The following is an 11,405-nucleotide window of genomic DNA, read 5'->3' on the forward strand; positions in this document are numbered from 1 at the left end:
TATATATATATATATATATATGATGGGCTTCTTTTAGTTTCCATCTACCAAATCCACTCAGACAGCTTTGGTTGGCCCAAGGCTATGGTAGAAGACATTTGCTAAAGATGTCATGATGTGGGACTGAACCTGGAACCATGTGGTTGGAATGCAAGCTTCTTATCACACAGCCAAGCCTGGACCTATAGTCATGCCTGCACCTATTAGTATTCATCAAATAATTAATTATCTCTCTTGGCTTCAGGGGAATTTCTGTAGAAATATACTGCCTTTGTTTTAATAAATTTTGAAAATAATGAAGATATTAGGGCAACAGACCAAAATTGTGGTTGGTGCAAAGCCTCTGCCAGACCAAGTGTGATGTAGTGGTGGAACAATGACATTGACATAAAAGAGAAGAGATGAGTCTGGAAAGAGTGGAAAAGAGCGGTTAGCAAAGAATCATGTCAGAAGGCTTAAAGGGCAGCCAGATATCAGGTTTATCAAGCTCAGGTAGAAGCAGAAAAGAAAAGGTTTGTCAAAGTCCACAGTGTGAAGATCAGAGACTTGAAGTGTTCCAGATTGCTAAACAGTGTGTCAGTGAGAATCGAGATATTGTCGGAGAGAAGTGTGTGCAGATGGAAAATGGTATGCTTGCACTTAGTGATGTGAACAAGAAAGAAGCATGGAAAAGTTACTATGTGAGACTTAAATGAGGAGAATGAATGGAACAAATGGATCAGCTATATTAGTGGACAGCAGTATGGTAGATAAGGCAATTAAAAACATGAAAACCAGGAAAGTCCCATGGCTGAGATGCTCAAATATCGGGTAAGGTAGGATACGGGCTAGTCACCCACATAGTTAATTAGGTCATTCAGGAAGGTGTAATACCCAAGGACTGGCACAGCAGCATTACTGTTAGTTGCTACAAGGGTAAGGGTGATGCGTTAGAAGCAATTATAGAGGCATCAAATTTTTGGACCAGGTGATGAAAATTATGGAGAGAGTTATAGCTCAATTAATTAGGAGCAGAATTAGGCTAAATGAAAAGCAGTTTGGCTTTGTCTGGGGAAGAAGCACTACTTTCATAGTCAGGCAACTGCAAGAGAAGCATTTAGCTAAGAAAAACCATTATATTTGGCATTCATAGAGTTCAAGCCAGTAAAGACTTTTTGAGTTAAGAGAGTTCCTGGTCTTTGTAAATATGTGGCTGAGCTGTTGATGCACACACCCAAGTATGTGCATCTATTCACCTAAAGATTTTTGTCCAAATTTGTAGGCACATATCTAATGCACCAATGATGATAAGCCAAAACGAGAATTTATAATCAGGATACAAGAGCTGTAAATTCCGCATTAATTCACCATAAATGTTTTCTTTTTCCTTGACTTTTTATGATGCATTCACATCCACTGGGTAGCTGACCTCTACAACTGTTATATCCTTATGCTTCCAATATCATAGTACGGTCGATATTATCAACGGTAGATAAAAAATACACTGTAACAGTGTTATAACAATACGAAATAGAAACAGCAGCAGTAACAAACACATAACTATCTTTTATGAACCAGCAATCAATACTTCCAACACACTAACTCGAACTGTAAACTGTACCTGGACTTCAAAGACCAAACAATGAACTCTTTCTTTTATTGACCACACAGAGTCTAACACAGAGGGGACAGCACATGGTGGAGACAGAAAAAACAGATGGAAAGGATGAATTTGATAAAATGATAAATGAAATGAAGCTGAGCAACTTCATTGAACCTGTTAATGCAACTTCTTTTTAAAACATTATTTGTAAAAGTTTAAAAAATTATCTGTAACCATTAACTTACATCTTTCCAAAGAATGTCTATGTTAAATTTCTTTAAAAATTCAAGATAGCTTACCCGTTCTGGTATTGTGCTGGTGTCTATTTTCTTGACCCACCACTCAAAGTCCTTCTCATAATTCTTTACTCTCAAAAGATACTCTGGATCTGCCATCGCACACTGAAAGTACTCAGGCAATCCCCTAAATTCCGTTATATTCACTTTTACCACTTTGTCCCATGAGTCTATCTTATTATGAAGTTTTTCATTTTGTCTGTTGTACAGTATAACATATTTTTTCTTACAGGGCAAGGGTGGGGAAGTTTGGGGCTCCTGTGTGCTTGTGCTTGTCTTTGTATCAGGTGGGGCATGGAGAGGGTTGGTGTCTGTAGGGGGAGGTTGGGGTAGAGTGGGTGTGGGTGGGAGGCAGGTGGGTGTGGGATGGGAGTCATCATTTACAAAGTATGCTTTTTCCCTTCCCTTCTTTTTTTTCCAGTCATTTCCCATCCATTCTTTTCCTTGTTCACCTCCTCTTCCTCGGCGCTGGTACTGGTTTTTGTCAGTGTTGAAGTTGCAATTTCCTTCCTGATTTCGGGTTCCTCTTTAGTCTGTGGGATCCTGCCTTCTACTTTGACCCTGAGTATCACCTCTTTGACTGTGATGGTCTCAACCATGTTTTCAAGGTTTTCCAGAGCCGCCTGGATTATCATATCTAGGCTCTGCCCTAGCCAGTTCTTATGGGGTGTTCTGGTGGACTGGAGGACCACTATCTTCTCTTCCGTGCCCAGCAGTATTGGCAGCTGCTAGCCAGGCTATATCAATTTTTGGGGGTATGTCTTCTACCCCAACTCTGGAAGCATGTCTCCCAAAGTATATGGGTAGAAGCACGACTTCATCCATTTTTAAGGGTATTGCTGAGTGCAGCCTAGCAATAGCTACCTCCTGGAACTGCACCTCCACCGTTCCAAACTTTCTTCCCCTGGCAAGGTAAAAAATCCCTTACCAGATTGGTTTTAATAATGACTTGAGCGGTCAACATGATTTCAATTTTCCTTGTTGTTGATGAGTATGTCCTCTTTTACTTGTTTCAGTCATTTGACTGCGGCCATGCTGGAGCACCGCCTTTAGTCGAGCAAATTGACCCCAGGACTTATTCTTTGTAAGCCTAGTAAAAATTCTCTTGGTCTCTTTTGCCGAACCGCTAAGTTACGGGGACGTAAGCACACCAGCATCAGTTGTCAAGCGATGTTAGGGTGACAAATACAGACACACAAACACACACACATATATATACATATACATATATACGACGGTCTTCTTTCAGTTTCCGTCTACCAAATTCACTCACAAGGCTTTGGTCGGCCTGAAGCTATAGTAGAAGACACTTGCCCAAGGTGCCACGCAGTGGGACTGAACCCGGAACCATGTGGTTGGTAAGCAAGCTACTTACCACACAGCCACTCCTGCGCCTATGAATATTGTCCTGTGAATATTGTTTTTTTCATTTTTTTCTTTTAAAATTTCTTTGGCATTTCTTTTCGCTTTTCTCTTTCACTGCCTCTGTATAATTCTTCACCTCCATTGCTTCGTCTATTCTCTTCAGACATTTAACCAGCTCTTCCTCAGATGACATAAAGTCTAAATAAGAAGAACTCAAACCTTTGTATTCCATCATGAAGGTATGAACCTATGACTTTCCCCTATCAAAGAAGAGGGAAGATGTCGAAGAATACCACAAGACGGCAAACATGTGTTCTGCGCAAAGACAGCAGTTCAACAACTATCAACAAGACGATGACCAAACTATGATGATTTTATTAAAACCACAAGGGTTAAACAGAGGGGACAATACAAGGGACAAATGGGGTCGGAGACTTATTGTATGATATTACATGAATAAATATATTATAATTTTGGATGAGCAATGGGAAACAAAAAATGAATGGACGTGGAATGGGTTTGACCCCACCAACCACATTCCTGTATTGAACCATTTACTTTACCCTTTTTTTTTTATGCTCTACTTAATTTGGCACTTACATACCCAACATTGGGGCTACTTTCTTCCATCTTCTTTCGTACTTTTTTGCCGTCAGGCATTTCTTCTCCAGACATGCTTTCCCTCTTAGGTGATATAAAAAGAGGTTGACCAAAGCATGCCCGGAGACGAAGGTGCCTGATACAATACCTCTTCCATATCACCTCTTTCGCTATAGGTCGGTAGAAACCCACAGGTCCGAGAGACTCATAAACTGTACAATTGCGTACAGAACAGTTTCATTGCTCTGTCCGTAATGTGGGCATGTAGGCAAAAGGTGACGCTGTGCCTCACAAGTTTATCCAGAACTGACAAGGCACTTTGGAAGCACAGTCAAGCTGGGGACCTCTGGCAGTTGTCCATAGGTCCTGGGCCGAAAGTCCTTCAATGCAGGTTGGCAAGCTGACTTTCATCGAAACCCAGAGTCTCCCCCAGGCTGTCATCACACTTGCCCTGTACCAGCCCTCTATAATAGTACACCAAGGTGGTACCCCTCTGTCGAGAATTGTGTTCCATTATCAGAAACTAACATGTCTGGAACACTGTATCACGCAAACAATTCATATAGGAACTTTATAGTTGTCTTAGTGGTTGGTTTATTGCACCTGCATACCTCTGGCCACTTTGTACAGCTATCTACCATGATTAGAAAGTAAGTACCATTCACCGGTCTGTCATAGTTGATATGTAACCTAGACCATAGGTTCTCAGTCTCTAGCCATGATTGATATTTTACTGGTAGGGCTTTGGCCACGAGCATGCAACCTCAACAAGTTCTCACCAAATTTTCGATATCCCAGTCCATAGTCGGCCAATAAATGTAGCTCATCGGTGCTTTCATCCTCGATATTTCCAGATGTCTGATCTGTGGAAGTGCTGCAACACACATTTTTGTAATGTAGTCGGTACTACAATTCCTTGTACATACATCAGAATATCGTTGCCTATTGAGAAACTACTTGAATTTGTATTTTTATTCTGCTTATTTTTTAAAGCTTCTTTCATTTTTGTTTATGTACTCGTCGTCTACAGATTTCATTCTTATATCCTGTGCAGTCACTGGCAGTTCTTGGATAACATTAGTTATAGTACTTTTTGTTTCATTTTCTGTCTGTGGTGCAGCTATCATGGTATCTTCTAGTGGTTCTGTATTTTTGGGAATTAGTCTCAATAGACAGTCGAAATGACCAACTTTTTTCGATGGAATATACTGCATTTTGAAATTGTAATTTAGTAATTATTATACCCCAACATTGTAGTCAGTTCGCTGTATGGGTAGATAACTCTTTCTTTGATCCATAAATTGATAGCAATGGTCGATAGGGTTTCTTTTTTCTATCTGACTGTATTTTTTCTCTGCCACTATCAGTGAGCATGAAACATGAATCACTGGTTTTGTACTTCTATCCTTATACTTGTGTAGCAAAACTGCTCCTATTCTGTACTCCAAAGCATCAGATGCTACAACAATGTCCATTTCAGGATTGAAATGCACTAGAGACAAATCTGCAATTAGAATTTTTGTTATTTCTTCAAACACGTTTTGACATTTAACTGACCAATTCCACTTTACTTCCCTTTTTATTAAGTCATTCAATGGAGCTTTTAATTTGTGCATGTTAGGAATGTAGTTTTGGTAGAAGTTTGTCAACCCAAGAAACGCTTGTAATGTTGGTATATTTGTCGGAGCAAGTATATTCTTCATTGCGTCTCCCCTTGATGGGTCAGGCTGACTACCATTTTTATCAACTATTTGCCCAAAATAATTAATTTGAGGCAAAAACAATTTGCACTTTTCTTCACTCAAAGTGAACCTGTACTCTTTAATTTTCTTGAACACAGCTTTTATGTGTTCCACATGCTGTTCACACGAATTACTCTTAATATATCATCCAAATAAGGGATTGCAAAATCCCGACTTTGGAGTCGGGAGTGGATGGTGGCATGTCTTTAAGCAATCGTTCGATCTTGTAGAGAAATCTTATAATTTTTCTTTTTAATGCACACCGTTGGCGCCTCCCAATTTTCAGTCTGTCCAACTCTTCATTTATAATTTCAATTGCCACGAACGGTATTTTTCTGTTAGATTTAAATACAGGTACAGCATTTTCAGTTACTTGAAAGCAGGCTTCAGTCTTTTTACATAGACCTAAGTCCTCTGATAGTACTTGAGGAAACATTTTTTTCAATTTTCTCTTCAATTCCTCAAATGATTTATTTTTAACTAGACAACCATTTATGTTTTTGCAGTAGAGACTTATGGGGAAGTGCCAAATAACTCCAACCAATTTGTATCATACGGATTGATTGTATTCTCCACAATGAATATTTTTGCTTCATGTGTTTCTCCTTGAAATGTGATGTCCATGAAATGTAATTTATCACCCATCACACCAAGTGCAATTTTTGCTGTTTTACGTAACCTCGGTTTCCCAATTTTTCTCCTTGTACCCGCATTTATGATTGAAATATCACTACCCATATCAAACTGCTGTTTAATATTTACACCATTCATTTTTATGTGTACGAATTTTCTTGTTTTTGTGTCGCATTCACTTTCTGCTGAAAACACTTTAGAACTTTTTGCATTCAACCTTCATAATCTTGTCCTGAAGTGTGAACTCTTGTGACCAAGTTTCTGACAACTATAGCATTTTCAACTTTTAAACAGACACTCTTTTCTGATGTGTAGGCCTCCACATCTGTAACATGGATTGGGGCCTGGCACTCTTTTTTGGTTGTACTTTCCGGGTTGACACATCTGCGGAATCTTTCTCTTGAATTTTTTCATGTCGTGCTTCAGGTTAACCATTATTTGACATTCTTCTGCAACGGTCTGTAGGATTAAGTCTTGGTTTGCTTGCTCTATTTTTGAGAGAATCTTTGCCCAAATTTCTCTATCTTCGGTTGCCATAAGGCCTTGTATGAAGATAAGAGATTTAAACATATCCTGAGCGAGTTCCTGAAGTTTAAAGTTTTCACACATATGGTTGACTGCTCTGGCATAAGTAATAAAGTCATTATCGTCATTTTTTGTTAAGTTTCAACACTCCATTCAAATGTTAAATAACGAACTTTTGTCACAAAAGATTTTTGATAGTAATTCAATCGTTTCTTGGAAACCAGTCTCACTCGACATTTTGGGTAATAAAAAGTTACAGTAGCATTCATGCTCAGCCAGAGCTACCATGTGTAGTAATAGCCTTACTTTTTCCTCATCTGACTAGAAATCGAGTTTGTCACGCTGTCTAACGTAAACGAACTTACCGAATTTTCGCACTTCCTTGACTGTAACTCAATTAACTGTTGTTGTAATATTTGCTTCTGTAACACCTGTAGTTGTTCCTGTTGCTTCTCTTGAAGCTGTATTACTGCAGCTAATAGATTCTCCATAATTTAGCAATTTGTATGATGCACAAATTATCAAATTACCTAAGTGAGCTTCGAAAAATCCTTGTCGCCAGATGTTATATCCTTATGCCTCCAGTATCATAGTACGGTTGATATTGCTGACGATAGATAAAGATTACACTGTATCAGTGTGTAAGGGCCGTGCGATGTAAGGTGACGAGAATGGCTCTTTAGTACCACATCGTACGGCTGATACAATAAAGGGGAATTGTGTTGGAATGTGGGTGAATCGCTTGCTGAGCTGTGTAGAAAGATGATGTTGACGATGTAGATGGAGACTGCTATAATGCTATTGGACTAAGTTGGTAAGTCTCAATGTAAGGTGGTGTTGTCTGGCTGGCATTGTTGCTGGAACTGACTGTGTCTTTGTGGTCAGTGGCTAGACCTTAAAAAGTCTGGAACCAAAGACTTTGGAACGAGGAAAATCTGAGTTTTTATAAGGAGTTGTAGGCTCAAACAGGGTTGTAAACAGATTGTCCTATGTGATCCCATTTAGAGCCTCTTATACGCGGTAAGTTGGTGCAACAAAGTAAGAGACAAATTGTGCCAATACCAACCAATCAGAAGTAGTTGACACAATGGGATTCAAATAGAGGTCAAAGGCTAGCTGTTCCCTGCACATATATATAATAAATGGGAGAAAGGAATTTCACCCGAGTCTACGCTACAAGTGTTATGACAATACAAAACAGAAACAGCAGCAGTAACAAACATGTAACGAACCAACAATCTTTTATGAAGCAACAATCAATATTTCTAACACACTAATTCAAACTGTAAACCGTACCTGGACTTTGAAGACCAAATTACAAACTGCCAACTATGTCAGACCGCTACTATTTATATGTAGTAGTCCCATCTATTCTCGTCAGAGAGTGCCGTACTCTCGCCACAACAACAACAGTGCATGACTTTTGTTCCCTGTCTCACAAAACAAAATTACTGTTTTTATTGAAGTGTTCCACCAGTGTTCCTTGTTTTTAAAGGTGTGAACCTTTTTAAAGGTTCCGGCATGTCTTTGATGTACATGTCAAGGCATCATAAATAACCTTTGCAACTATTTCATGCCTCAGGGGCAGGTAGTATCTCGTAGACATTTGGGGGCAGATGATGATGATGTGGGTGATATTTTCCACACTGGTATAGCAGAGCCAACATTTTCTATCACACCATCCATGTTGTGATAGAAAACTTTTGTACGTCATATTTATCAGGTATTTAGTAGCTATCTCCTGTCCCTGGATAGTGAAGGTATATCCTTCTCAGTGGGACGTAATGTATCTATCACAGGTCCAGGAGAGGTTACTCTTCCTGTCAATGCTGTTATTATCCTCTAGCCTACAGGATATGTACCCATGCATTGCTTTTTGCTGGTATGACGATTGCTTCTACTCCAAGCTTCTGTTTAGGTAGGCCAGTCTAGCCTCCTTTGGGTCTCATGAGACAGTTGTATTCTCAGAGTACCTGTACATTAGTTCTCCAACTCTGAAGATGTTGCTTTCACATTTCTTTCTTCACTGTTGAACAGCTACTGCCTGGGTGATACAATATGACATTCAAAGGCTGTTTAGATTGACCTTATGCCTCTACCACCATCACTTCATCTCATATAAATCCTATTCGTGTCACTGTTAATGTGGAAATTGCCAGTGGTGGTCAGTAACTTTCTGGTTTTGATGTCCAGACTGCAGGTCTTGTCAAGTGTCCTGTCCAATATCCCAAATGTTTGTACTAGCACTAGCACTGCAAAAGCATTGTGAGATATGGTCTTGTTAAACATAGACAGCTCTGAGTTCCACATTCTCTGGAGTCTACAGAAGTACTCTTTTGTTATTTTGGCTTTAATCACAACACTAATGTATTGACATTCTCACTGATTCCGAGATACTTGTAGTTTTCATCATTAGATATAGGGGAGATAGACAAGCCATTGATGTACATGTTCTCAGTCTGATCAACAATCTTTTCTCTGTTAACTATCATGTATGAGCATTTATCTTCCCCAAATTTCATTCCTATGTCTCATGAGAATGTAGTGTCTAGTTCTAATTGTTCCTTGAGGCTGCTCATGTTACCTGACTAAAACTTTACATCATGAACAACAAATGTGTGGGTGACATTAATGTTATTCTTTTCTGCATACCCCAGTATGTAACCTTTGCATTTTGTTAACAGGGTTGTCAGGTGTTTCACTGCCAATACAAACAACATTACAGATAAACTACCACCCTGAAATATGCCTGTTGATAGCTTGATTCTGTTTGTAACAATAGGTGTTGTTTTAGTAGTTGTCAGTGATAAATCTGTGGACCATGTTGTGGTCAGTCTCTCAATGGTATTCACTATAGCAAGTGATACTTTGGCAAGGTGTAGTAATTCTATCATTCATGAATGAGGCTCAGAGTTGAATGTTCTCTTGTAGTCTTGCCATATTGTTAAGAGATTGTTGCTTGGCTTCCTTAAGGACAACTTTGTTGAGAAGGAGCTATTCAACACAGCCCCTCCTGCCTGTCCATTAGTTATCACACCATTTATTTGGAAGTGGTCTTTTGAGAAACATATTCAGACAACCTGTGTACAGTTTGTACATAACATTCAAACATACTATGAGCCTATAGTTTTTGGCTATATAGGCCTCTTTGTTCTTGAAGATAAGAATAGTCAGTGCAACCATCAACCAATCTGGTATATCTAGTTCAGCATCTATTATTTCTTTAAACAAGGTCTTGAGAATGTCAACTGTTTGTACTAGTAGCTTACTATCAAGTCCCTCCCAGGTGATATATATTTTAGGAGAGGCATTTGCATAATAATCACTTTGTAGTTCATTTAACCATGCTGCATTGTGATTGTGTTTTTTGTTTATATTCCAGATTCCCAGCCAGAATTACTCTAGGTCTTCCAAGAGAGGAGCATTTACTACCTTGATGGTATCACCTTTCATACTGGTACACATCTTGTGAGTTTTGGACATACTGGTGGCTTATCATTTTTTGTTCATGTAACTTTTTACTGTCTAGATGAGATGCAGCTTGGTTTTGTACCAGGAAGAAGTTCTACTGATACCTTCATTTTAGTAAGACAACTGCAGAATATTTAGCTAAAAGTTAGCCACTGTACTTGGCATTCATTGACTTGGGAAAAATCTTTGGCAGGGTTCCTCACTATGTAATCTGGTAGTCTGAGGAAGTTAGGGAAATACAAATGACTTGTGAGAGCCATAGAAGGAATGTACAGAGATATTGTCAGCAAGGTGAGAGCTAGCAATGAGTAGAGCAATGAATTTAGAGTGCATGTAGGAGTTCACCAGGGCTAGTTTCTCAGTCCCCTTTTAATTCATTATAGTCTTCCTGGCCATAACAGAGAAATTTAAGACCAACTGATGGGAACTACTATATGCTGATGGTTTTGTTCTTACAGCAAAATCTATTGTAGAACTAAAGAAGAAATTTTACATGTGGAAGCAAAACCCGGCATCAAAGAGATTTAAAGTTAACTTAGCAAAAACCAAACTTCTAGTAAGTAGGAAAACAGAAAAGGCTATTATTCCCTTCAGGAAAATGGCCCTGCTCAATATGTAGGAAAGGGGTTGTTAGAAATTCCATATGGTGTACTCAGTGGAAGCTATTGACAAACAAGAGTTGCAGTGTAATAATAGAAAGGTTAACGGAGAAAGTAGACTTGGTATGTGGCAGGTGTGCAGGAGCAATAAACACTAAGATTACACAGGAAATAGATTCTCTCAAATGCTTTTATACCTATGATTAAATATGTCTGTGAGCATTACTTTTACATTCACATTGTTCATGATAAAAACAATGAACTTTCATTCCAACTTGATACATACACACATACACACATGCATGCACACACACACACACGCACACACACACATGCACACACACACACACACACACGTTCACATGCACACATACACACACACACACACGCACACGTGCACATAGATACACACACGCGTACATTTGTGTATGAGTATGTATTTTCCATATCTTTCGTTTCTATGTCATCCATGAGTTTTACTTCTAACTGATAAGCCATTTTCTGGATTCAGAAAGATTTTCTTATTCTTTTGCCCATCAAGATTCCATAAGAACTAATATAACATAATAACATTTCTATGAGTTAGAGCTTA

General features: G+C 38.9%; 1 long non-coding RNA gene across 1 annotated transcript in view; it reads right to left on the bottom strand.

Moving 5' to 3' along the window:
* The window catches only part of LOC128248303 (uncharacterized), a 26,238-nt gene extending 18,324 nt beyond the window's left edge, over positions 1–7,914 (bottom strand). Inside the window, exon 1 of the long non-coding RNA XR_008264538.1 lies at positions 1,882–7,914. This is a non-coding gene — a long non-coding RNA (uncharacterized LOC128248303). The remainder of the gene's footprint in view (positions 1–1,881) is intronic.
* Positions 7,915–11,405: the final 3,491 nt, after the last annotated feature.

The sequence above is a fragment of the Octopus bimaculoides genome, chromosome 1, assembly GCF_001194135.2.
Source record: "Octopus bimaculoides isolate UCB-OBI-ISO-001 chromosome 1, ASM119413v2, whole genome shotgun sequence".
In the NCBI taxonomy this organism is placed as follows: Eukaryota; Metazoa; Mollusca; class Cephalopoda; order Octopoda; family Octopodidae; genus Octopus; species Octopus bimaculoides.